This window comes from Calypte anna, chromosome 2 (genome assembly GCF_003957555.1).
Source record: "Calypte anna isolate BGI_N300 chromosome 2, bCalAnn1_v1.p, whole genome shotgun sequence".
Taxonomy (NCBI): domain Eukaryota; kingdom Metazoa; phylum Chordata; class Aves; order Apodiformes; family Trochilidae; genus Calypte; species Calypte anna.
In genome coordinates this window covers 76,135,207-76,158,165 of record NC_044245.1, presented here as the reverse complement: position 1 = coordinate 76,158,165, position 22,959 = coordinate 76,135,207, and positions in this window count along the sequence as shown.

Sequence of the window (22,959 nt, the reverse complement as noted above, 5' to 3'; positions counted from 1 at the left end):
TCTGCGTGAGTTCTGCTGCTAATAATGACGTATCTGCGTACTTCACAAATATCATTTGTTACTATCACACGACCTTTGGGAGGGACTGCCATTTTACAGGTACAGTATTAAGCCACTGAATGGTTAAGATAACACGTGCATGTGTGTGTGTGTACACGTATTCAGGTAATCTGGGTGACTGCTTTGAATGCAATTACTCTGTCAGAAAGCTCCACGTGGGTTGCAGAGGCAGCTCACTGGTGGGTTGAGGGAACTGCAATGCTCCCTTAGTACCTTGCAGCCTGGGCTTTATGGAGCATGAAATAGGAAAAGGCTACCTAAAACCTCACCAGCATCCAGGCTGAGATGTAGAGAAGTAGTTGAGTATAATACCACCCTTAGTGTGGCATCCTGACTGTCTTCATGGCATAGCACTGGTCTTTCAGGACTTTGAACAGTGTGAACAAAGGCTGTTTGAGTAGTGGAATATGGAGTCAGAGAAAAGAACAGTAACAAACAAACAAAAAGGCAAGGAAAAAAAAAAAACCACAACAAAACACCCAGTGAAACAGATGGCCAGGCACAGCCGTGCACTTGGAGCAATCCCCTGAGAGAGGTTCCCTCAGTGGAGAGTTTGTTGGAGCTAGAAGGTTAGAGCTGTGAGCAGGGTGATGATCTTTAGCTCTTTTATTTTTTTCTGGTGTTGAAGAAAGCAGGATATTGAACATGCCTGTGCTGTATCTGGCTTACATCAAAGACACCTGACCCCCATCCACACACTTTCCTTTTGAAGGGGCAGTTTTATCTGGTTTGACAGAGATGCTTAGGTTTGAAAGACTAGCATTTTTGGCCATGCTTCCACAACCTCAGATGTGCACAGGGGACAGGATTGTATTTTGATTGTCTCAACCAGCACATAAAAGAGTTTTTAGGTGCTATTGCTCTGATCGTGCTTTCTACAGTTTTTTGTGGTTTTTTTCCAAAATTGACTCATAGGGAATTATACTTACCTGGCAAGGCTGGATTCTCTAGAGACAGCACAGATCTTTGTCTGTTCATGTTAACAGACACAGACTGTTCCCTATTGGTTTGAACAGTCACCAGAGATGGGAGAACTGAATTTCCAGTTATTGGGTTGCCTTGCAGAGCTCACCAGAAGTCTTTGTTCTGGTGGTGCTCAGCTTTGCCTCATTTCAGAGAGCTTACTCATTTCCCAACCCTTTCTCTCCTTCTGTGCTCTGTCTCTGCTTCTCATTCGTGAAGATGAGGGGTGAATCCATTTTAATGGTTTTTTTTGGATCAGGAGAGCACTTTTCAAGTCCCTCTCCCATGCATCTCTTATTATGTTTTGTTTATGTTGCAGATCTGTTTGGAGTATACAGGTTAGATTCCTTCTGGAGGACATGAAAGTGGTAGATATGCTCCAACAGGACCAGGCTAGAGATAATCTGCAGAATTATCTCGTTCCTGTCCAGCAGTCCTTCCTTTTCTTTTATACTACGCTACCTGCCAGCTCCTTGTCCTGTTCTCCCTGTTACAGCACATATTGTAATTCTGTCTTCTGATATTATCAGTTTCAGGCATTCCCTCAAAAACTGAAAGACCAAACTTTCAACTTTATGTTAATTTTGTTTAGGAAGCACAGTCCATTGATTCAGTATTAATATATCAGTGAGTGCACATCCTGTGAAATTAGTGACACCAAACAAAGTAGGACTAGGGTGTGTACTATTTTTAATTGCATATCCAGGTTGAATAAATAGAACTGTTGTATTCCCATAAAAAAAAAACCAAAACAAAAAAAAACAAAAACAAAAAAAACCCAACCAAAACTAAAACCAAACTTTTCTAGCAGCAAAACTGATAATCTGACTATTAAAAAATATATTGTTTTGAGTCTGTTAAGTTGAATATGCAATTTCTCGTTCAAGAATTCTTTGAATTGTGAAGGAAGCCTTTAGATGGATAGCTAGTTGGTCAGTGTGAAGAAAGAGGTGTATAAAACTTCTTGCTTATGCAATTAATTAAAAAAACCCACCCTACTCTTCTTTACCTTATTCTAATACATTTGAATTCCTTAAATTTCACTTCCTTTCTCTGTTTGCATTCTTTTGCCCATGAGGGTTGACTGTATTATTCCCCATTCCTTTCTTTCTCTCTGTCCCTGCAAAGCAGCCTTTTGTTGTGCTGTCCTTGGATACCTCTTATGTTCAGTTTTTATTTGATTATGGGATTCTTTTGAAGTTTAATTTGGAACAGAGCATGCATATTGCCCTTGAAGCTGTGTCAAGCAGGTAATCTGGCTCCTTATTCCCTGATGATTAGGCAGTTTTACCATTCAAAACCACACCAGCACTGGCAGTCTTATGATTCCCTTGTATAGCGGACAAAAACAAGTTCTGAAAGACACAACCAGACATGTTTTGGTTTTAAGTGTAGTCTATATAAGATGTGTGTACCCTCTAAAACATTTTGTAGTGAGTTATTTCTTAACAGAAAGCACTTTCAGTTTATTAATTGGTGATGTTTTAAAATTATAGTTGTTTCATTGCAGAAAATGTCGTTATAGTTATATCTGATTGAAAAACTGAGCCTCTTTCTCTGAAGAAGTAGTTTCCTTTTTTTTTTTTTTCTCTTCTTTCTGTTTTGCTTTAAGAGGAAAAATGCCACTTACCAGCTTCATAAGGAAGGAGAGAAAAGGAGAGGCCAAGGAGAGAAAGTGGGATTCCTATAGTCTTATATTTGAGTTTCTGGGTTCTTTGGGGTGTTAGGGCTTGATCTGTCCATAAAATAAACAATGAACATGTTTTATACTCTCAGTTGATCATATGGAAGCTTGCATCCCTGTGGTTAAAAGACTAAGTTTCTTATTTTTATTTAGACCATCAAGGAAAATTAAAAAGATAAAGAGATGTTAATTCAAAAATGTGACATACTAGTTAAGACCAGATTTCTACTTCATGGAATGTTGTATTCCATGCCAGCAAAATTTTTAGAAATATCTATATTCTGAACCAGGCTTCTTTCATCCAGTCTTGTGAAACCTAAGGGTTTCAGGTTGCTTTTGATCAAGACTCTAGACAAAATCTATTGGAGCATGCCTTTACAATGCCCTTTTTAACAAGAATGAAAATTCCACTCAGAGACCTCAAAAGAGATTCTTAAGACTGGAATTTAGAAGTATAATCTAATATACTACATTTATGTGGATTCTGTCCCACTCAGTAATGTTATGTACTCTCATGCAATTTAAATAGTCCCAACAAAATCAATAAAACTACCTGACATTATTATCACTTCCTGTATTCCATTCCCTGTGCTCAGATATATCTTATCTATATTTGATTAAATTTTTAGCACCATACAAGGCTGAAAAGAACTTTCTCCTGCTTAGATTAGGAAAGTGAAGAAGCAGAGTTTAATCAGAATTTAGATGACCTCCATTTTCCATACGTAGCTATGGTTATTCACTGGTTTGTAATCTGTGTAGTTTTGTGGTGAAAGAGAAAACTCGAGAAGAGAGACTAATGTTAATATTAATCTGATCCAGATTCGAATAGTTTAACTTAGTCATAATTTTTCTGTTTATTGATAGCAGTATTGTGAATAACAATAGCCCATAATTTTCTCATTTAATTTGCACAATTCTTTCAGTTCTCAGACTGTAATTATTTTTTCCAACTACTCACCCCTGTATTGAATAAAAAAAGGTGTCATAATCAGGATAAATTTTTTTAAATAATAGGCAGTAAACTGAGAAAAAGTTTTAAGCTGCAAAAGCATCTTCCTTGCTCATTAAAATTTGAAGTAGCACAGGTATTGATCTGTTTTCTGGGCAGAATTAATTTCAATGCAGCTTTAGGGAATGCAATATGGTTTTGAAAGAGATGTCCAGCTGCTCATACCATTTGGCAGAAGCTGTCTGAACTGTGAAAGCGGGGGAAATGCAGACATTTTGAGCTGTTGTAACCTCTTCTGCACTAGACATCTCCATCCATTATGAATCCCTTGGGCCAGATCCTCACTGAGGTAAATTGTCACATTCTCTTTAGGTTCATTGCTTCTGTGCTGGCTTATACCAGCTGGGCCTTAGATTATTTTCTCATTAAGTGGACAAATGTAACCAAAGCATGTCTGCAGGAGTCAGAATTGAAATGCACTTCTGTAAGCACTGCCTTGCTTTAGTAGCAGCAGTAATAAAATGGGGCCTCCCTGACACCCTCTGTAGACACACTCACAGGGGAGAGAGGGAATTTGGGTAAAGTATCCACAGCTGTCAACTCTTGTCCATTTGCATGAGACGGAATTAGCTGTGCCCAGTTACATAGAGAAACAATGGGACATACCAGCTGATCTTGGACCTACTGGCTTTCAGGATCGATACACTGCTCTGCTACACCCTCATTCCTTATAATACCTTTTTTTCCTCACAAGTGGATCTGTATCTTTCCCAAGATGGTTCCTCTTCCCACCTGCTCACTCCAGAAGCTGTAGGAAAGTGTCTGCAAGAGAGAAGGATGCTTTCCAAGGTGTTATACCTCATGTGGAGGAGTAGTGTGTCTCTGTCATCTTCTCCAAAACCTGCAGAAGCACTGAATAGAGACAGTACTGTACATATGGTCTGAGGAATTCTGCATCTATGACTTGGATAACATTCCCTCTGGAAAGAAGGGATATTTTTGATACTTGTTACACGTTATCTCAGCAGAGGTGGGAATAAGGCAAGGGAAACAAAGGGCTTTTTCATAAGGGATCTTAGATTTTTAGCCATTTCTAATGCAGTTTTTAATGCATGGATTGGTGTTTAATCCATTTTAAATACCAACACGTTCCTAAGATTCAATCTTAATACCACCAATGCAGGCTGTCAACAGGATGCAAACTATCTGAAAGAGTTAGAAAGGCTTCTCCTTCTGCAATATTTAAAATAAGATCATTGTCTTCACAAGCCTTACTCATTCTGTGTCCTGTACATGCTACATGCACAGAAGAATGTACAACCTGTATAATGTTAGAGTCTTGGCACCCACTTCAGCTGGGAAGTCTTCTTGTGTCTAAGTCTGTAAATCTGGCAAAAGAGTGGAATCAAAATGTATGAGGTTGTTAATGTATGCTGTATTGAGCTTGGTTAATGACTGTGTACTTGATGTGAACATATGTAAAATCCTATTTAACACTAGCCTTAAGTGAATGAATGTTCTCTTAAAAAAATGAAAAAGAATGTTCCACAAGTTGCACAAAGGTCTGGTAACTAGGAGTTTAGAAGAAAAGATATTCATTGCCAGGGGGAAAAAAAAAATTGCAAAGTGTTTAGAAATGCTGCTTGATTTTATTGGCTGATTGCTCAGAACACTGCCAGCGTGATACACTTTTTATTTGCTGAGTGGCCATTTTGAACTTGTCTCTGCTGACTGTATTGGGCTCAGTTTCAAATCTCTCCTGATCCTGCAATGAACCCTTAATAAAGCTGGATTGACTTGAAATCAGTAACTAGAAACATTAATTAAAATAAAACAGGAGGAACCAAAAGATCAAATGATCCGTTGTGGTGGTGGTGGTGTTTAAATCAAAGCTCTTCTCTCCACCCCTTCAAGAAAAAAACAAGTCTTTGAAGACTGAAGCTGTATGACTTCCAACATGTTTTTAAAGCTGGCTTTAGGTTTTAATTACTTTTACTGGTTTTGCTTGGCATTTTCTATATTTTGGAGGAGCTGTTTGGGACACTTCTTTTTATCCCTTTCAGAAAAGCAGATGATAAAACAGGCAAGATTGCCATGAATCCTGTGACAGGACACAGCAAGCCCACTCAGCCTAGTCTGTTCTGTGTTCCAAAGAGCACTGTCTCCTGCAAAGGCTGGAAATGGCCCTGGAAATTTCTCTGCTTCTTGAGCCAAGTTGTAATAGCTAGCATATCCAGTGCTACAGTTCTGGCATTTTCCCTTTTAAGCTTTTTTCTTTTTTTATTTCCAAGTGACCCTCCAGCAGTCTCTTTGTTGCCTTTTCTACTACCAGCTAGCAGCGTGCTTCTGGAGACAATACAGCCTATGTAGTCACATCACTGCACTCCATGTTGTGCTCTGCTGTGCCTGGAGCCTGCAGAAAAGCTCACTGGTAGTAGGAGGAAATGCAGCTTGAAGAGCAATGTTAGCCTCTCTGAGGGCTGATATTAATTACATGGTAAGGTTACAGTTCAGGAGCTAGTTCAGGGACATCCGATCCTTGCTGTCAAGGCCATTATTTCATAAGGGAATGATCTCATCAGTTGTTCTCAAAGCAACTGATCTTTATTCTTTGCACTGTTTATCGATTCCTCCACTCCCTTTAATATGTGTCAGATTTCTGCAGCCATTTTCTTGTACAGCTTTTTTAAAAAAATGCAATTAAATATGTGAGAAATCTATCAGCTCTGTGAGAGGGAAACCTAATATTCAGTAGCTGAAGCTTTGCCTCAAGTGTCTTTCATCTGCTGGAACTGGAGACTTGAAAATATTTGATAGTATTACTGAAAGAGAAGTTGAGGAAGAGGTTTTCCTCCAGCCTCAGCTAGGTAGGTAGCTGTAGAGCTGTCTTCCAAGACAGTCTTTCAGGCAGACAATGCAAAGGTGATATAAAATGTATGACTCCAGGCATAGGTAGGGGGGTTCTCTAAGCAAGAAAGTGAAAGATGTTTAACTTAGGGTTGCTGTGCTTGGGTTGCCTCTGAAGTGTGTAACCTGAAGCCCTGCATGGCTTCACTCAGCATCCATCTCCGTCCTCCCCAAGGACCAGAGGTTCAGCCATCAGGAAAACTCTAAGGACAAAGTGACAAAGGCCTCTAGTGATTTTTCAGGGTTACCACAATATCAGATCTTACTGTAACTAAAAGCAAGCACATTGAAATGAGTACTGCTGTAAACTGGGCATGGATGTGCCTGAGCTGGACCACTTAAAAAGTAACACTGCTTTTAGTTAATCTTACAGTTTTGAAGCAGCTGCTGAGGAGGAGCTGTCAAATAGACAGCTGGAATGGTCATTTTACACCTGGGAAAAACTGTGGATAGGGTGGGTAGGAGGTGAGAAATGCTTTCATATTAAGCCAGACACCACAGTCATTGGAGTGGATGGGAGTTCTGTTGTTCTTTTCTAGAAGAATGGGTATTCTGCTTTTGTTCTCAATCATATCTTGAATCTGGGCCTTCCTGGGGAGGAGGAAGGGGGAAAGAGCTAGACAGACAAGAAAATATACAAGTATTCATGTTTGTGATGTAAGTGCAATGCTTTTTCCACTGCATTGCTTTGCACTGTGCTGAGCAGGAGGGATGGAGCTGTCAAAAATAATTATGGAACAAAAGAAGCAGAAAACTAGAAAAAAAAATTGTTGAGAGCAGCTGCAAGCTTAAAAATGTGGGTTCAAGGTTAATTACTTCTTATATAGTAATAAGTTCTCTAGTGGGCAAACTGCTCTTCTTGATACAGTCACACAGCATTAGTCATGTATGCTCTTGCTAGGCACCAATCTCTTAGGTCTCTGGTTACAGCAGTTAATTCTTTTTGAGCTAAGGCATACAAATATAGCTCCTTGATTAATCTCTTGCTCTCTGCCCCCTCTAACACGTTTGAAGTGTCACCAGCATTACGAAAGCTTCCTGAAAATATTTCTTAATTTCTTGCAAGTCAAAAAGACATCATCAGAGGAGGGTAGAAGGAAAGGGGAAGAATGATGCAAAAAGGGATTAAACCCTCCCCATCACCACTCTCTTAGCAGAACAGTGTAAAAAAATGTCCTGAAAGGAATTTCATAGAATCATAGAATTGGCTGGGTTGGAAGGGACCTCAGAGATCACCAAGTCCAACCCTTGATCCACTACTGCTGCAGTTACCAGACCATGGCACTGAGTGCCACATCCAGTCTCTTCTTAAATATCTCCAGGGACGGAGAATCCACTACTTCCTGGGGCAGCCCATTCCAATGTCTGATCACCCTCTCCATAAAGAAATTCTTTCTAATATCCAACCTAAATCTCCCCTGGCACAACTTAAGACCGTGCCCTCTTGTCTTGCTGAGAGTTGCCTGGGAAAAGAGACCAACCCCCCCCTGGCTCCACCCTCCTTTCAGGGAGTTGTAGAGAGTGATGAGGTCTCCCCTGAGCCTCCTCTTCTCCAGGCTGAACACCCCCACTATGGAAGATGTGATTCATTACCTTATTTCATTTTGCTGTGTAGTATGATTTATAATTATTTAAAAGATGTTTTTTAACAGTTCCAGGGTCTGTGACAACAAAGTTATATGTAACTTGAGGAAGAAAAAAGAAAACAAACATAATAAAAATACATCATTTTAATTAAAAAAAAAAACAAACCCCCAAAAACCAATCCACCTCAAAACCCTCTAATTTGATTTTATTTTATATGTTTGATTTTAATACTCCATATGGGAAATAAATGATCACAGTGATTCCAGCAAATTAGACATAAATGCCCTCTTTATTATTGTTATTCTTATTGTTATTATTATAGGAAGGTAGGTGGTGAATGATGGGCAGAGAATGTGTGGGAACAGAAAGTTAATTCAAGAGCAAAACTAAAAAAAATAATTAAAGGGAAGAAGGAGTAAGAACTAGAATGGCCAACTAAGTAAAATCTATATATAGATGTGTACTTTTACATTTCTTGAGAACTTCTTGCTTTAATGCTGGAAGGACTGAAAGCAAAACTTGGTCAAACCCAATTAGCTCTGTTTTTTACTGGGCATACTCAAAAATTATCAGTTTGACATAGTACTTGAAGTCCTATTTTTATTAATTCTTACTTTAAACTTGGTATTTGTAAGTAAAATCCCAGCTGGAAATTGCAGTGACATTGCCCCTGCCAGTGCAAATACTCTTGAGTTACTCAGTGTATTGTTAAATGTGTATTTTCTTTCCTGAAAAATCTCACAGCCTAAGAATCTGCCAATCTGTAGTTATTGTGGTTAGCAGAAGCCTTTCCAAGATATCTTTAAAGCTAACTAAGTCAAGTACTGCTCTCAGAGTATTCATGATGCTCAGCACAGGTTCTGAATCCCACATGAGAATCTAAATAAACAGCTGAGCTACTTAGTGCAGTTTGAGATTTATGGTGCAGCTACTTGCAACTTCTGATCTAAACACTTTGAAGCTGTGTCTGACATGTTTTTTTCTTTTTTTTTTTTTTTTTTGGACAGCAGGGACTGGGGTGTAAGCGTTTTCTGAATGAGAACTCAGTCTCAGTTGCTCAAAAGTGCCTCTAGGCTCAACACCAGATGATTCAGCCACCCATGCTGGTTTACTCTTGTGTTTCTTTAATATGTGGGCAAGTTACACGATCTCAAGGAAGTGGCTGAATCTGGAGGAGTAACTCATTCTTTGTGACTTTGCCTGTTCCCAGCAGATCTATTCATTAGGAACAAATTGCATGAAATCGTTGCAGTTCATTGAAAATGGTTGTCTTTGTCTGACATGTGGAGCACCAATGTCAGTCACAGTGAAGATAGAAGAGATATAAGGAAGATGGTTTTTTTTTACTATGAGGATGGTGAAACAATGGAGCAGGTTGCCCAGAGAGGTGGTAGAAGCTGCATCCCTGGAAATATTCAAGATCAGGTTGTACAGGGCTCTGAGCAACTCAGTTTAGTTGGAGATGTCTCTGAGCATTGCAGGGGGGTTAGGCTAGACCTGTAAAGGTGCTTTCCAGCCCAAATTATTCTGTGATTCTGTGGATATCTATGTACTGCTGGAGCACTTTGTAATGGATTACAGTGGCATGGAAAATGGTAAAACTCTTGCTTCTGCATGCTGAGAAAAGGATTTCTTAACAACCAGACTGAATGACTCTTGGAAACTCAGAGCAACATCCCTTTCATTATCACCGGTCAACATGGTAAACATGGTCAAACAAGTGCAGAAAATGGTTTATTTTGATCTAAGCCTGAGCAGATGGGAAGCTGGAGGTTTGGACATCCACTGCTGGCTTTTATGTTCGTCTCCTGTTTATCCATGAAGAAGTTATTTTCTTAGAAGTCTGTATAATCTGCTTTCTAAAGAGGCCTCCTAGTTTGAATAATTTAGAATATGAAAGGAATATTCAGAGTTTTTAAGGATCTGAGTTCTAACATTTAAAAGGCACTCTGAAGAACAAAATGCACCTTATAAATACTGCACAGTAAATTCCTTCTAGATTTAAACACTGTCCATGTAACTAAACAGAGATTGTTATCTAAAGTGCTTTCAGTAGCATCATTGCATTAATCCAGTCTCTTATTTTCAATAAGAGTTGAAACAATCTGTCTCTCATCTATTTACACTGCTGTTAGTGTAATTTTTTACTATCAAGATATCCAATGCAGATTATTTATGGAAGACACTGTTATTTGATAAGCAAATAATTTTTCATGAACATTTAGCCCCTAGCTTTCCACAAAGCCCTGAAAAGGAAGCAGACAAAACCAAATGTGGCTTAGGCCCTCAGCATAGCTGGCTTGCTAGAAAGTGAAAGAACAGTTTTGCTTGCTTTCTCTTTTGTTCCAAGTGCTACATGAAAAATTAATGCTATTTTAGAAACCGGGTTAGTTTAATGTATTCTCTGAAGCAGTTTTGATGTAACACAGGCCATTTACCAGTGTCAGAATCTTCAGAACCTGACAAACTCTGTCATCAAGTTGAGCAGCTCAAGACCTTAGGAAGCTGAGCTGGCACTTTTTCCAATGCCTCTCTGCTCCCACACATCCACATCCATCCATAGTATGTTGGTTCAGTGAGAAGAAAGTATACCCAGATAAAGAAAATGAAAAGGTGAAAGCTGGCCTCATTTACTGGAACAGGTGTAACTTTTAGGTTAGCCCTTTAATAAAAATAAACAAATGTATCATGATGTTTCCCTCCCATGTGTTTCAAATCCTCTGTGACCAAAGTACCTGTTGCTGACCAACTCTTGAAGATGCAGATGTACTCTGTGGCTAAGTCTGAAACCAGAGAGCTGCTGGAGTACAAAAGGCAGGAAGGAGTGAAGAGCTGTGCCCAGAGAGATAGTACAAATATTGGTTTTACATCAAAAGCTATCTGTAAATTTCTTAAAACTGCCAAATCTGTGCAAGTTACAAAACTTACAAAGCAGGACTGAAAAAATAAAAATAAAAAAAAAAAAAAAAGAGAAAAGAAAAAAGAAAAGGAAAGAAAAAAAAGAAACACAAGGAAAAAAAGAGGTTTTGTGTTGGTTTGACTTACTACCTTGTATTGTTTTAGCTCAATTCTTCAGTATCTGAGCAGGGCCTGAGTCATAATCTCCTCAGTGAGATGTGAGAGTGATGCTATATTTGACTCTAAATTTGACTACAAGCCATCTCAAGTGAAACTCCCAAATGTTGTCTGGCCATATCTGCTAATCTGTGGCAGCTACATTCAACACAAAATGTAAAGATTAACAGTGTTCTTCATCTTTACTTGAGACTTTGTAGCAAGTCTGATCTGTTTGTTTTTGGTTTTTTTTCATTTCTACCTTACTCTGCCTCATGCTTGGCATGATGTTTCTACTGTCCCCAGGTTTCATACCTCTCCAAAATCAGGTTTATGTGAAACTGTCTGACAAAATGCCCTTGCCACCTTTCCCTATAACCTTCAAGAATGCTTGCATTGGCCTGAAAAACCCAAGGCAGCAACAAAAAGAGTGATTTTTCTTTGCTTTGTTTAGTTTGTTTGTTTGCTCTAGCAAAGATTTTTCAAATAAGTGGCACCAAATTAACATATTAGCTTTCAAACTGTAAAAATACAGCCTCAGAAACAGTTGATGGCACAGAGATCCAGCTGGCTTAAATAAACGTACAGTTTTGTACATCTTGAACCATTTAATGCAAGTGAATGAGCTGTCAAATATGCATTTGAAATATCTAGCTTTAGTTAAGATCTTAGCCTTCTAATCCTGGCCCTATTTATTTAACAAGAATCTCTTTCTCCCCAGCTGCTGTGAATGCTGCTATTTACCAGACTGTGATGCTCCAGACTGCGAGAAGCCATCAATTACTCAGCATTACTCAGACCCCAGGTGAGCACACTCTGGCTGTTGAAAGCAATCAGAGAAGAATTTGGGCCAGGGTACCTCCATTCATGGGCATTAATCTTTTTTTCACATGAAGCAAGCGAGGCTGGACTGTGAGTCTGTGCTGGGCTAGTGTATGCAGAAGGGGAAGGTTAGGCTTCTTCCTGTGCCTTTTTTTACATTTTGTGTGGGAAATCAAGACCCCTCTTGCTGCCTCTCATTTTTGAGGGTCTTTTCAGAACCTGGAAATATCTCTCTACTGTGATCCATGATCTATCACATTAATAAGTCCAAAGAAGCCAGGGTTTTGATTACTCAGAAAGCCTGTGGTTTTTTTTTTTTTAAACCTCTCAAATCCCCAAACTTGTGGATTTTTATTGTAATTTTTTTGCTTTTCTTAGAAAACGAGGATCCTAATAAACAGCTACATGAGATCACGTGTAGGCAAGGGACATGTGAACCAGTTAACCCAAGGCAAATAGAGCTGTCCTGATTTTTGAAAAGCAGCAAAACCATCACATGACCTGAATACAGCTTGGAGCTGTCCCAAAGCACCCTTGGATGAGTCAGGGTTATGTTTCTTGCATGATCAAATGTCTGTCTTTCAGCAGGCAGCTTGTTTCTGTCACAGGCTTTCAAATGCAGGGTCTACTCCTTTCTCAGGTGCTGCCATGGTACATTTTTTTTTGTCCAAATAGATACATGCCCCTGTATCAAAGCATAGCCCCTTTGATCATGTAGCCAAAAACCTCAGCTAAGGTTCTGTATAGCTGTCATGGAAGGGCTTCTGCAGTTTTCTACCAGTCAGACTGAAATCAATACATCAGCATCCAGAAAGAGCACAGCTGATGTATTTTCAGAGTCTTTTTGTTAGCAGTCTCTTGATCAACATAATATTGTTATATTTTCTCAAAGCAGTTGAAAGCTAAGGGGGTCTGCTTTTGACTCTTCCTACGCAATGCAGTGGGATGCAAGGTCCATCACTTCCTTTAAGAGGAAGAGGACTATCCCTTTTCACCGGTGGGAAAGTTGCAAAGAAAATAAAGATATTTAACCTAAGTCATGTTCATGAGAACCTGAACATTAGCCATGAGCTTGATCTTTTTCTGCATCCATGTGTATAATTATTTCTGAATAATCTTTGCATTTTATTGTGCTAAGTAGGAGCTTGGGAACTTTTCAGAAAACCTAGGTAATTTTAATGGCTATTGCAGGTAAGTGCCTAGAGTAGGTCTGGAATTGGTAGCAGATCTTATTTGGCACCATTTTGTACCAACAGCCCGATCCTCTGAATTTTAAAAAAATAATGAAGTTTTCATGGGTTTTGCTTGAAAAGAAAACCCCAGAAACTTGAATCACAAAGAAGAGAGCAGTCAGCTTGCAGCAGTAGTTCTGAGAGGTGTGAATGGTCCATTTATTTCAGCAAGATAACTAAGCTGGCTAGTAATGGTACTTTAAATGTCAGACTCATAGCAGCTTCATTCCTAATGAAAGACCAGGCTTTATGGATAGCTTTACTGGATAACTTTCCTGATAAAACCCTACTAATGGAATCATAGTTATACTAGCAAAAAAGTGCTAGGGCTAGCAGAGTTTACAGTGGTTCAATGTTTGAAATGAGCTCTACTGACAAAAGCACTTTTGGACAATATAACTGCTTCTATGGTACCCAGCAGATTTGTGGCAGTGGATTAAAACTGGACACAAGGGTTTATTGCTCACAGCTTTGATTTAGGTCTATTTCACTGCCTAGCAGCATCAGAGGGACACTTGGGTCACCTGATTGTGATTTGTTGTTACGGGTGTGTCAGAACACCAAACCAGGACTTCTGACAGCAAAAGAATGATTTTTATAAATCGGATGCTCACCTTTGGATTTAACCAGTACAACTAATTTCTTAACATATTTTTTATGTAAGAAAGCAACCATAAGCTTGTACAATGCATTGACATATGGTCATGTAAGTGGCATGTTTGCTTGATGTCAGAAGTGGTATTACTCTTTCCTGATAAATAAGGAGCTAAGTCAAGAAACCCAGTGGAGCTACTGAATACATTCAAGCTCCACTCATAGACTCTATCAACACAGCTGTAACCTGAGCATTTGTGTAGTACACAGACTATAGTATGTTAAGTAGGCAAACTACATGGCTTTTGCCTGTAATGTATAAAGAAGAATTTGCTTCTACACTGCCATTAAAATCCCACTCTAGTATTCTGATTATATACCTGACATTGGCTAGGTATGCCTAAAGCCTTCAGTTAAAATGCAGAGGGGAAACCTAGAAGCAAAACTGTCTATCAAAGTTGCTTGCATTTTCTGGTTTGGTGAAAGCAGCGTGAAACCTAGCATTTCTGATTTTGACTTTTCAGGGTGAATGTTTGGATTTGCACATCCATAAAGCTGAAATAAATCTACCTTGACATACTCTATACTTGAGTTTACCCTCCAAGCTGCTTTCCAAAGAAAGCAGATTTTACATGTGACTGTACTTCATGGTTGGATTTTACAGATTTTGTCTCCAGTTCCCAGTGTGCCTTTTTATATACTAGCCTGAGTCTGTTTTTCTTCCTCTATATCACAACAGTGATTGAAAATTTAAGTAACCTCTCCTTGCTTACTAGCTATTGCACTCTGCAAAGCTGAAACAGTACAGCTCTGCCTCTATCCAAGCTTCTTCCAGAGTGGGTCCAGGGGTACTGCTTAGAAATAAGTGTCAACACCCTCCAATAGTGAACAGCACTGTCACTGAGCTAATCACTCAGGCTGCATCACAAGGATAGGATCCATTTTCTCCACAGAGGTGTAAAAAATTAGTCCTGGGCATACAAGTAATTTCAGGCAGAGCTTCCACTCTCAGGGGAAGCACACACATACTACCCTTTGTTATTCACCTTCAGGGAGGTGTCTGTGACCCACGTTCTTTTATAGTAAAACAATAATTTTTGCTAAATTGGCTTCCAGTCTTACCTACGATCAAAACAGCATGGGAAGAAAAGGAAATGGTGTGGTTTATCCACTAAAATATAGGACTGGGATTTGAGAGAGATGTATTTCTATTCTGGTTTTGTCACAGGCTTGGTAGGTGAGATGGCAGCATAATAAACTTTTCGTGCTTGCTGTCAGAGAAAGGGAAATACTACAAATGGCTTTGTTTTCTGAAGCTTGTTTTGGATATTGATTAAACATGATGCAGAGTATTAGGCTGCTAGATTTTTTAAAAAATGATACTAGAAACCGATTTTTTTTTTCTCAAGCAGCTATTGAATTTAAATTTAATTTTGTTTACATAAAGCATGATTTTAAAGCCAACTACTGTATATTGTACTGATTTTACCAAACACTGACATTTAATATTCTTTTATAGAGCAGCAGTCATGCATGAATTACAAAATACCTGTCTGAAACTGAAAATACAAAGCTATAGTGTGCAAATGTTTGAAGTGCATGACTTTCATTAGCAATTTTGTTTAGTGGGGTGAAATCCTAACTGTGTTAAATCATCAAGGCTTTTGCCATTTGTTCCAGCAGGCTATTAAATTTTCAAGTGGGAATAGTTTACCAGATCGAGTGCAACCTTTCTAGCTTCTTTATGGTTTTAGAATTTTGTCCAGCAGACCTATAGTCAATGGAATAAAGCTCTTAACTATGAGTTTGAAAATGCTTTATTAATTTCTATAGCAGTTTCTGAGCATGAATAAGCATTATTCCCCTTTTAGGAAGAAGAAAATTGAATAAAAACCCACTCCAGTTGTCCAGTATTGCACAAGAAAGGGTCACAGATTAGACAAAAATCTGACCAGCCACAAACTCTAGCTATCACAGTTCTTGATGCAAGAACTGAAAGGATGAATTCATGCCTTTCAGTGCCAGAGAGGTTGGAATCTGAATCTTCCTGTAACTTGCAGAAGATGTGAATAGCACATTGAAACATGGTGTATGTATCTTTCTAGTGCTGATTTCTTAGTTCTCATTGTCCCTTTTCATTCCATCTTAGCTCTATATGTTGTTTCTTTTATGCTCATGCTCCTGATCTTAGAACTGTTTAGTGTATTTAAAGAGCACTGGAAAATCTACAGCAACTGTTTGTCAGTAGGCATAAGTGATAGATTTAGAGAGCAGAAAGGTTAGAGAACTATAATGGTTCATATATTTAAATAAGACCTACAAGCAATAGAGAGTTGTTTGCCCTTTGCCCTTGGAAGTGGGATGGAGGTGGCTGCAAATCAAAACAATAGAAATTAAAGGTTAAACAGTACAGAAAACACATTGTTTCAAATTCTCTTTTAGAAGAAAGAACAAAAAGCTGTTTGTTTTTCTTTTTCTTTAAGTTTTTTTGAAGTATTCATTTCCACTCAAACCTTCTAATGCATAATGTACAAGCCTCAAAAGGTCATAGCTGGGTGGAGAGACTGTATTTTCCTTTGGTACTTTAAGAATTTGTAGCTACTGCTATATCTGACTCTTGTAGGAAGAGCTGCTATTTAGAAAGCCTCTAGAACCAGAACTTTGAAGCTCAAATCCCTGCTGAAGGCTCACAATTTTCAGAATAAAATGATGTCTTGACAATTGCCATCCCCGGATTATTTTTTTTTTTTTTCCGTGAGTTATATGAGGCTGGCTGAAGCTTCTTTGTGAAAAGCAGAATCTTAAACAAAGCTTCTTCAGTTAGGATCTATTGTCTGCGAGGCTCATCAGTATTAAACCACTTTTTATTCATTGGCCAGTAACAAAATCTCCTGCTCGTGGTACTGGATGTGGCTTTTGGAAGTGGTGTCGAAACTGAATTCCTGTAAAGAAATATAGCTCAATCCCTCATTGTAGCATGGGAAGGCTTATCATTGAAATAGAGTTTACTTTTTTTTTCTTTTCCCTTACCAAATCTTAGGTTTCTGAGACAAAAAAAAAAAAAAAAAAAAAAGGGGGGTGGGGGGAGAAATACAAACCTACAACTCAAGGTACATTAAAGCAGATCTCTATGGTTAATCTGTCAGCTATTGCTTTCTCCTCCCATCTGGTAATAATCAATACCAGACATAGTGCGAATAACCCACATTATGTGCATTTTGTGTGTATGCATGTGTGCATGTGCACATGTGTGTGCCCTGTACTTCTGTTCCATTTTGAAACCACATCTGTACTTTATTAAGAAGTGACTTGGGCACAATTGTTACCAGCACTCTACATTCACAGCATTGCTGAGCTCCTCAGTGATAAATATTTAATGTGTTTGACTGTGTGTGCATGCAGAATAAAAGACTGTGCCAGAAATGCAGTCAAATCAGTCAGTCCCATAGAGGCCATCTCTTGCAGGGGAACACATGCCTGCCTACACACACACACAAACAGGATCACCCTCTGTCTCTCATTCAGTCATTGGATTTAATGTTTATTATCAGGGGGAACATTCTTATCCTATTTAATCCTGTCTAGATGGCTCTAGAATTTCAGACAAATACTCTGACTGAGAAATTGTAATCCAATAGGACTTTGTTTTAGGGAGCTGTTGAATGGGATGTAGCAGACCAATTCTGTTTTAGCTATTAACTTATTCCTGTACATCATGCTGATTTCCTTTTCCCTCTTTAACAGCTCTCCTTGTTTCCTTATATGCTCTTGCTGTGGTGACAGCAAAAATCATAAAGATTGTTTTGGACCTCAGAGCTTTCTGGTTTAGTTAGGCTATTAATTCAAATTATATTTTCTGGACATAGATGTGCAGCAAGAGGGATCATGTTGTATTTAACTTTAATTGCTTCATCAGCTTAAGAAAGGAGTGCTGGAAAACAGAGAGAAGGTGTAATACTCCTTTTAAGTGTCTGCCATGGAAGTGTGGCAGAAATTTGAGTTATGCTATGACTGCACCCATAAATAATACATTTTTAAAGGCAGCATACTAGGAACAGCTGAGCTGTGTGGTGATGAATTTATGGTGAGCTAAGCAGCTTGTCTGAGAGAGAACTTAGACTAAATCAAAATAACCTTTCCTTCTCTCCTCCCCTCCCACTGGTATGTCATACTCCAGGGGAAGAACCATTCTTTTGTTTGATAATAGTGCACACAGTATGTCAGGTATTAGCTTGACAGAGAATAAAGAAAAGTGTATTGCTGTAAATCAATTGAATATATGTTGCAAAACACAATAGATTTGAAGGTCAATGGATCCAGCATTCAGTCTAGCAAACGATCTATCCAGCTTGATTAGTCTGTCAATATTTAGATCTAGTCAATACTTGCTTTTGTAAAGGAACATTTATGCTTTAAAATGTTGTTTAACTAAATTAGTTTCACTTGGAGAACAAAAATTAATTGGCAAAAAGTCATATGTTCTGATGTGTGAAAATGTCAACTCACTTCATACCCTACTACAAATACTTAACAGTGGGCTAAGATGCACTGAATTTTATACTATTCCAATATAAAAGTCAGAAAAGAGTATTTTTTCTAGTTTTTTCCCTTAAGCTTCCTCCCCAGCAAGAACAACAAATAATTTGCTCTATTTTTCAGTAGAGAAAAAATGTCAAGAAACATCAAAAACCTAAAACTTCAGGACCTAATATTTCTACCTCAAGAACCTACTTTTATCATCCAAATCAAAGAAAAGTAGCAGTAATTACCAATTATTTGCAAGACTTTAGTTTATCTTTAAGCAATATCCAAGTGAAATGTATTGCACCTTATGATTTGGTTATAAATTGGTAAAAGGCAAGCCTTGAATGGTCTCATACTTCTAATCCAGATGTGAAAAAGTCTGCTCATGGGGATTACATTTGTCAAGTGGCCCTAATCCTATGGGGTTTTTTGCCATGCGTTTTAAACCAAGAGGAGAATGTATATTGAGTTGACCAAAAAAGAAAAAAACCCTCCAAAACCCAAACAACAAAAATCCAAACCCAAACCCATGCTATTCTATTTGGCTCCTTTTAGGCACTGTTTCTGTATAAAGGAAGCAAACTTGGGAAAGGTGATGACCAAAAGTCAATGCATGTTGTCTGATACTAGAAGTGTTGGTCAGGAATATGTGTGCTGGGTTTATGGTGAATGTTGCACACTGATTCCCCACAGTGAATCCTGGGGCATACATAGTAATGTACTCTGGTTAACAACTGTTTTTTTTCAATGCATAGAGGATGGCTAGGATAAAATAAAGCTGTAAGAGGAGACACAACCCATAATAGGTACAGAAAAAAAAAAAAAAAAAAGAAAAAAAAGGATAGTTGTTGATCAAGTCAGAGCATGTATGTTAGTTTACACAGATTAAATACAGTATTGAAATTCGTGATTTGTAATCTTAAATGGCAAAGGAATACATTTCCTATCTGCTCTTACTTTGCTGGTGTCACTGACTAGAGTGATAATGTATCTCAGCCTTTGTATAGAAGGCTCATTCTTTAAAAGAAACAAAGAAATGATGCCACTCTTCCCCTGCTTCTTGTAGCACACGGAATAAAAAATAGCAGTTTAAGCCTTTTGCTGTGCTAGTTCTTTTTCTGAAAGCATTTATCCTATTACTGGAAAAAAAATCTCAGTCAATAATTCATGGAAAATACACCCATAGTTCACATTCTGACCTTCCATTTTGGTAACAGATCTCCCTCCAACTCTCACAGGGCCTGAATGAAATGTTTTTTCCGGTGCAGAGGACAGAAGCCTTCTGCCACAGCAATAAGGAACTTCATTATGTGTTTTGGTCTTTTATTTGAGTTGTACATCAGAATTGTATGTAAGACTTTATATTAAACAAATAGTGTTGCGTGCTGTTTAGGGCTAACATGAGCAAATAGCTAATTTCTGTGATTTTTTTGTCTACTGAAATGTGTTTAAAGTCCTGCTTCTTTCAACACAGTAGGAAAAATTCTATTAGCCTTCTGTGCATGCTAGTATAGACCAAACAAGTAAGCCTCTGGCAAAGCTTTTTTAATGGGAATGAATGTAAATTTATATGCCTTATTGATCTTTCATAAACTGAGAAAGGAATCTCAGTTAACTACAGCTTTACACAATTGCTTCAGTTCATCCCAGGAAGTAAAACATTCTGGAACTGTAAATTTACTCATGGGCTGCAGAAGAACAAAAAGGTGTTTTTTTTATTATAACCTTTTAAATGATTTTTTTTTCTTCATTACTATGGTCATATTTGGAGGGTCTCAAACAGTGGAGTAGGGTGGTCTCGCTCCTGGTAAGAGGAACTGTGTGTCTCCCTGTTTGTTACAATATCCAGGGTTTAGAACTTTGGAAGGCTAAAGTACCACTTGTAGGCATTTTAGGGAACAGAAACATGAAATCAGTACTCCCTAAACATCAGCTGTAATCAAACCCTGAGAGGCAGGTGATGGTGCTTAGGTTCAGAAACATTCATTGCATTTAAAAGCCGGAAAACTTTTCTAAATGTTGGCTGCCATACACAATATGCCTAAAGAAGTTTATTGCTTGCTCTTGCAGGTTTTGTGTAAACATATGCTCTTATCTTGGGCATAAAATACACTAAAAACCTCAAAAAGCCAATCTGCCAGAGAATTCTTTTCCAAGCATTTTTTTTTTGTAACCTAATAACTACTTGTTAATTGGTATCTAAAATAATTCCAAAATATTCAGTCACTCCTGTTTATAAAAGAAACAAAGTGATTATGGAACCTAAGACCACTAGCATTAAGTGGGTCATTTCCTTTCTGATTTAAAAGGATACTGCTTTGTTGAGGTCAAAGGACTTCAGCAGTTTGTCTCAGCTCTCTAGCTATAAAATACGTACTTTGATGATGTAACATGATGAAGGGCTCTTAAAAGTTTATGCCTATGGTGCAGTAATTTTAAAATATGAGAGGATTATTCTGTGATCTGCTAATATTGCTGTTATTCAGCAACATGTAACTTTATCAGGATAATCATTGCAGGTTATTTTTTTCCCCCTGCAGTAATATGCTCCAGATGTGGGGTTACTTTAAATAAATGACAGGCCAAATAGACATTGTTAATTCCATTCTTACACACCTCTTCTGTTATACAATTATATGATTAAAATGCCCCCCCAAATGTCTGTATATATATTTAAAATCCAACCTTTAAAAAACCCACTGGGAATTAATAATTCAGATGGCAACACAACAGAGATATTTCATGCTACCTGCATGTTTATAGAGATCTGACTATGTAGAGAAACAAGATAAACCAGGTGCCTCGAGTTGCCAAAGAGTGGGTGTGAGTCCACCTGTGCCTGGTTAGGGCAGGCCCCCTATTATCAGGGGGCCAATAAAGGTGGGACACACACCCACAGAGTGAAGCTCACTCTTGTGCGAGGCATTGGAGAGGTCAGCAGCTCATCAAGCCTCAGGAGGAAGAAAGGCTCCTCCCGCTGCATGACTATTTATGTATAAATGTTTGTCCATAGTTGTTAATATGAGGTACTATTATTTTTCTTTAGGGTTAGTATAATGCAAAGGATGGGGTGCCTCCACAGGAAGGCAAGATGTCAGGGAACACCATACAGAAACTCTTTGAGCTGTTGCAGTTGTTGTCCCTAAGCCAGTTGACTTCTACTATATATGTGTGTGTTTTTGGCATAGTAACCCTACTATCTAATTTGTTCATTCATTTATCTTAGATATTTATAAACTCTCTTTTGAACAAAAAGAAATTTGAGATCCATGGAGATTAAATTTGCCTGTGAATTCTTGAGCTTCATTGATGTGTCACCTTGTATAACCTCAGTGCTATGGAGCTGAGTTTATGAAGTTGTTATATCACTGGTGATATTATTCATATTTTTAGTGTTAAGAATTATATCACTGTCATGCCAGTCAGGACTGAAAATGGACTCCCTGAGATGAGTTTGCTTTGTCATGCTGGAGTCACAGATCTCTTGGGCAGCTGTTGGCAAAAAAAAAAAAATTCTGGAAGAAGAAGAAACTTCTGAGTATGACTAGAAATCACACTTTATGCAGTGTCCTAATTCACTCACCTTTGTCCTTTCCTTTGCTACATAAAAATATTTAAGAACATTAATATTTCTGAAAATAAAATGGCAGAATAATTTACAAATCTCTTAAGGAAAGCAGCAGTCTGAGAAGTACATGCATTTAGATGATACTAATTTTGCCCTGAAGGCAAAGGGACCTCAGTCTGCTCAAATCTTTCATTCCTTAGCCTGTGAAGGCTCTACAGGAATCTTCTGTGAATTCTTAATCTCCATAGGAATGGTTACTACCCTGATATTACAAGCCAGTGTCACGATCTAAAATTCCAATTATAACTAATATCATCCTTACAAATCTGTTTGCTTATGCTTACTTTCTGACACATCCCTATCCATGTTATAACTTGAGATACAGTTTTAGTCAGCTTTGGAAATTAACTTTGAGCTTACTGGAACATTACTAACAAGAGACATTAGCACCTACTTGAACCCAGCTCAATGATAACAGTAATAAAGATTATTTTACACCTTTTCACTATTTTAGTAATTTGCCTGTCTAAAATGTTTCACACTGGGTGGCAACAAACTCATCTGTATAAGACACTATTCTTTATTTTGAGTGGTAGATTTATGTCCCCTAAATCCTAGGGAAGTCTATGATCTCTTTTGTGAGTTGGAAACCTGTAGAAATGCTAAGCCCTTTGAAAGGTTACCACCAGACAAACTTCTGATGACCATCTTTTATATTTTCAATATTTGCTACTTTTAAAAATATAAATACACAAAATCAGTTTAATGTATAATAGTAAGAATGTGCATTTACAAAGAAGAAAAAAACCTTCTCCGTTGTCTCGAATTTGTTAACTTATTCATTGCATTCTAGGGTTTATGGATCCATATCTTTCATTAGCCTCTAACATCATACTGACACTGGCTTGTGATTATCTCCTCCCATCAGTTCTCCAAGGAAGAGAAAAGGCAAAGGCAGATAATATCAAACACTGTGTGGGACAAAGCAGACTAAACTGTCTCTGCCTGATGA